Genomic DNA, 6,000 nt, shown 5'->3' on the forward strand with positions numbered 1-6,000 from the left:
GTTCCACTGTAATCTAACTTTTTCTTAAGTTATTAATTGAGCTCAGTGACTTCAAAAAGTTGTACAGAAGCCTTGTTTGGGCCTTTCCGGCGTCGCTGAATGTGGGCCGAGTAACCATGTTAGGTTGTACTGTACTACACATGCCTTTTTTTCAACATCAGCAATGCAACTGGGCCGACAGTTGTACACAATATCCAGGTCAACTTGTTATTCTCCGCCCCGCTGGGCTGCAAACTTTCCTAGGAGGTATGCATTAGGCTTAACAAGAAAATGGATTTTAAGAAATAATAAATGGGATGTAATTATAATAACTGGACAGTTACTATGCACCAAACACGTAATTAGTTTGAAAAATATATTATTTTTGGAACTTGAAATTTTTAATTTCATTACTTGTTGCGCGCGCAATATTTCGTTGGATTTTAACGTAATACAACTTAATTTTGAAATTATATTTAACCTGACTAGAAATTTCGGATAAAAATATTTCGGATCCCATCAAAATGTGGGAATTTTTTTTGAATTCTGTTTTGAGCGGTTGTTTGAAATTATTAATCGTTGTCCTAGCTAGAAGTTGGGTTGTACTTTTAACAAACTGTAAATGGGCTGTAGTAAATTCCATTAGAATTAAAAAATGGGCTGTACATTCTTACAAATCACAAATGGGCTATATGTTCTCTGCCAAATCCGAGCTGTGGGCCTACTAAGTTGACGCGTACCAAGGGCTTTGTCAACTTAGTCAATATAAACGATTCTAGCTGCAGTGATCGTACGATGTCCATCCAACGGCCGCAGTGCTTCTTCAACCTCTGGTCTTCTTGCTCCAGCCGCCCAAAGCAGCGCCGGTCGTGTCACGTGCTCCTGCCTCCCATGGCCGGCTGTGATGCCGCGGAGGCCTCACCGCCCCGTACTACTCCCACCGCTGGCCAGGCCATCCCTCTACCACCCACACCCCCTGTTATTCTACGGCGATGGCAGTCTCACACCGCATCCGAACCAGTGAACCCTCGTACTCCTCTCCGCGCGGGCTTCCACAGGTGCATCTTCCCCGGCTCCGCGTCATCCCCTTCCAAGGCCTCGCCGTCGTCCAGACCACCGACCTGGTGCTCTCGGCGCGGCGTGGTCAACGTGGTTAACGACCGACTTCCATCGGAAGAGTACTGTACGTGGAGAGGCTGACAGCTGGGTCCAAGCGGCCGCAAGGAAGTGCCTCCTTATTACGCGCAAAATAATTATTCCTCCACCTGACAGCAGGGACTCACCGGACGGGCCACCTTATTTCGCTAAAAAACGTTTCCCCCCTGACTGTTGGGACCCACCGGACGGGCCAGCGTATTTCGTGAAAAAAACGTTCCCCCGCTATCAGCTCGGACCCACCGGAAGTGCCTCCTTATTACGCACAAAAAAATGAATACTCCCCCTGCTAGCTGGGGCCCACCATGGTGGGAGGCTGACTTGTGGGCCTACTAAGTTGACTGGGACGGGGGCGTTTGTCAACTTTAGTCAATATGAACGATTCTAGCTCTAGTGACCGTACGATGTCCATCCAACGGTCGTAGTTCTTCTTCAACCTCTGGTCTTCTTGCTCCAGCCGCCCAAAGCAACGCCAGTCGTGCCGCATGCTCCTGCCTCCCGTGGCCGGCTGTGCTGCCGCGGAGGCCTCACCGCCCCCTACTATTCCCACCGCTGGCCAGGCCGTGCGGCAACGACAGCCTCACACCGCAGCCGAACCAGTGAACCCTCGTACTCCTCTCTGCGCGGGCTTCCACTGCCGCCTTCTCCCCGGCTCCCCGTCGTCCCCTTCCTAGGCCTCGCCATCGTCCACCGCCCTGGTGCTCTCGGCGCGGCGTGGTCAACATGGTCAAGGAACGACTTCCATCGGACGTGGACTGTACGTGGAGAGGCTGACAGTTGGGTCCACGGCCGCAACAAGGAAGTGCCTCCTTATTACGCGGAAAATAATGATTCCTCCACCTGACAGCGGGGACCCACCGGACGGGCCACCGTATTTCGCGAAAAAATGTTTCCCCGTGACTACGGGGACCCACCAGCTACATCTTTGCACGCAAGGAAGTGCGTCCGGGCAAAAAAAAACGATTGGCCCCCCTGACTGCTGGGACCCACCAGCTACATCTTCGCAGGCAAGGAAGTGCCTGACAGTCGGGACCCACCTGGTCGAAGCATACGTAGCATTGTCATTCTGGTCGCGAACGTGTACGTACATACTGGTCGATGTAGAGGCGCGCACGTGTCGTAGTAGAGGCGCGCACGTAGCATGTACACGTACGTACAGTGGCCAGTGTGCAAGAAAGAAAATACGGCCACGTACGGACATACGGGCAGGGTCTCGAATGCCTACTCACACATACGTACGGCCAGGGCTCGTGTACATGGCTGGGTCGGAATGGAGAAACAACGTCGTCGTCGTGTTCATGGGGAGCCAACCGGCTGGGTCGAAACGGAATGCGTCGTCGTGTTCATCGGGAGGGCTTGGACGGAACAGCCGATGGAAACGAGGCCTAGCGTACCGCAGAATAGAGGAAACGACCTTGTGTTCGACCGGCCACGTTTGAAACGGGATCCTGTTCATCGGGAGGGGTCTGGCGTACCGCAAAACGGAGGAAACGGACCTCCTATGGTCGAAACGGGGGTCCTGTTGATCGGGAGGGGTGTGGCGTACCGCAAAACGGAGGAAACGGACTTGTGTTGGAGCGCTACGGTCGAAACGGGGGTCCTGTTCATCGGGAGGGGTGTGGCGTACCACAAAATGGGACTTCACGGGACACTGTTCATCTCCACCGTCGACCCCCTCCAGCCTCCACGGGCTACTGTTCATCCACTGTCGACCTCCTACAGCCTCCACCTGCGACTGTTCATCCACGGGCTCCTATTCATCCAGCCTCCACCACACGCTACTCCACCGGCTACTGTTCAACCAGCCCTCTCCACGGGCCCCTGTTCAACCACCCCTCCACGGGCTACTGTTCATCCAGCCCTCCACCGTCTACTGTTCATTCTGCCCTCCACGGGGTGGTCCTCTTCATCCTTCCCTCCACGGGGTCCTGTTCATCCAGCCCCAACCGGCTCGATCGATCGGGGTCCTGTTCATCCAGAGGCAATACCACGGGTTCCTGTTCATCCACCCCCACCGGGAACTGTTCATCCAAACCCCCCAGCAACGCTTACTGTTCATCCAGAGGCAGCATCGATCGGCTTCAGTTAGCAGCAGTAGCGAAGGAATCGCTCGATCGGGTTCAGTTAACAGCCATCGATCGATAGCTCGGGTTCAGCAACGCGTAGCCTGCAGTGCAATCGCTCGGGTTTAGTTAGAGCCCAACGCCTCGCTCGGGTTCAGTTAGAGCCAACGCCTCGCACACACGCCCGTACGTGTACGAGAGAAACGCACATCGCTCGGCCCCCGACCTCCCACTGTAACCAGGAACTCCCCGAAATTTTCCTCGCCCTCCCTTCTACCACGGTTTTTTCCGTCATGGACGGCCCTAAGAATGTCATGCAGCTGCGTCTCCGGCCCGCCCAAGACAAAAAGCCCATTTTCTGTCATGATTTTTTGTCATAGAAGTAGGAGCCCACCACATCTATGATGATACCGGGTTTTGTCACAATTATCGTCATAGAAGTGTCATATGTATGACAGAAAAAAAATTCGTTCGACCCAAAATGTCACGGATGTGTCTTTTTTTTGTAGTGAGAGTGAGTGCAAAAAGTATTTTTCATCCACCGACCGAATATTCCCTTAAGAACGCTAGCTTTCGGCTTCACCCAGTCTGAGGTACACATCCGGATGACCCGGCAGTAACAATCGCAGAGGTGCTCCCTTTACCACCTAGCTGAACAATCGGGAACGTAGGGGTAAGCACAGGAGCCAGGCAACCCAGCTTGGCCAAAACTTAAGTCATATCGATGCATATAATGGTGAAGAAAAGACACACGGGAAAAACGCGTATGTATGATGAGCTTGACGCTCGGCAAATAATGTTAACAAGCTTCTGTTCAAGAAGCCCCTAGGTATAGTGGACGTACATATGTAAAGATGTGTACGTCAGCGGTGTTCGGTCGAGCCGTATGAGAGCTTTAAAGCGAAAAGATAAAGGTGAAAAAGAGAGCAAAAGTAATGGAAACTACAGGGGAGAAGGGGACGAACAAAGAATTCGGCGCTAGGCATAAAACCTTCGGAGTCTGGCCGCGTTCCAGGGGTTCGGCTTTAGGCGATTGTCTGATGCATCACGAAGACGGTACGCTCCACCAGTAAGGACTTCGTCGATTATGAAGGGACCCTCCCATTTGGGCTTGAGTTTGTCCTTTTTCTTCTCCAGCAAGCGTAGAACAAGTTCGCCAACGTTTTAAGTCTTGGCCCGTACTTCTCTGCTTTGATATCTTCGAGCCTGCTATTGATAAAATGCTGAACGGGCTTTGGTGACGCCGCGCTCTTCCTCCAGGGCGTCTAGGCTGTCCTGCCGATCCAACTCGGCCTCTTTCTCTTCGTACATACGCACTCGAGGTGAGTCATGTATAATATCGCAGGGCAATACGGCCTCTGCACCGTATACCATGAAGAAAGGTGTGTATTCGGTAGTACGGTTGGGCGTGGTCCGCAGCCCCCAGTGTACGGAGTCGAGCTCCTCGACCCAGTGCTTGTCTGATTCTTTCAAAGACTGCACTAGCCTGGGTTTGATGCCGCTCATAATAAGACCATTGGCTCGCTCGACCTGACCGTTTGTTTGCGGGTGGTAGACAGAGGCGTAATCGAGCTTAATGCCTAGATTAGCACACCAGGTTTTCACCTCATCGGCTGTGAAATTGGAACCGTTATCAGTGATGATGCTGTGCAGGACAGCATAACGGTGCACCACATCGGATATAAATGCAATCACCGGTCCGGACTCGGCCGTTTTAACTGGTTTAGCCTCTATCCACTTGGTGAATTTGTCCACCATGACCAGCAGATATTTTTTCTTATGGCTTCCCCCTTTAAGGGGTCCGACCATGTCCAAGCCCAAGACCGCAAAGGGCCATGTAATGGGGATTGTTTGTAGGGCGGTTGGGGGCATATGGCTTTGGTTGGCGAAGAGTTGGCATCCAACGCAGCGCTGGACGAGGTCCTGTGCGTCTGCTCGAGCCGTAGGCCAATAAAATCCTGTCCGGAAGGCCTTGCTGACAAGTGCCTGGGCTGCGGCATGGTGCCCACCGAGACCGGTGTGAATTTCTGCCAAAAGTTGCCGCCCTTCCTCCTCAGAGATGCACCTGTGAAGGACTCCGGTAGTGCTTTTCTTGTAGAGCTCTCCTTCGTGAACTTTATAGGCCTTCGAACGCCGGACAATGCAGCGAGCCTCGTTCTGATCTTCTGGGAGCTCCTTCCTATGAAGGTAGGCCAAGACTGGTTCGGTCCACGGGGCAATTACTGCCATGATGAGGTGGGCCGAGGGTGTTATTTCGGTGGTTGAGCCACCGATGATATCGGCGTGTTCGCTATCTATGTTTGTGTTCGGTGCGGGACTGTCGTTGCTATCTCCCCCTTGCCACACCACAGATGGCTTAAAGAGTCTTTCAAGGAAGATGTTAGGTGGGACAGGGTCGCACTTAGCGCCGATGCGAGCAAGGACGTCTGCCGCCTGATTACTTTCGCGGGCGACGTGATGAAATTTGAGCCCCTCGAACCGAGGCGACATCTTCAAGAAGACATTGCGATAAGCTGCCATCTTTGGATCTTTGGCATCAAAGTCTCCATTAATTTGGGATATTGTGAGGTTTGAGTCCCCGCGCACCTCCAGGCGTTGTATGCCCATTGATACGGCCATCCGAAGGCCATCTAGCAAGGCCTCGTATTCGGCTGCATTGTTGGAGTCTGCGTATAATATTTGGAGTACATACTGGATGATATCTCCTATGGGGGACGTTAATACGACGCCCGCCCCTAGTCCTACCAACATTTTGGACCGTCAAAGTGCATAACCCAGTTGGATTACGTGCCGTACTCTTTAG

Source organism: Aegilops tauschii, chromosome 2 (assembly GCF_002575655.3).
Source record: "Aegilops tauschii subsp. strangulata cultivar AL8/78 chromosome 2, Aet v6.0, whole genome shotgun sequence".
Lineage (NCBI taxonomy): Eukaryota > Viridiplantae > Streptophyta > Magnoliopsida > Poales > Poaceae > Aegilops > Aegilops tauschii.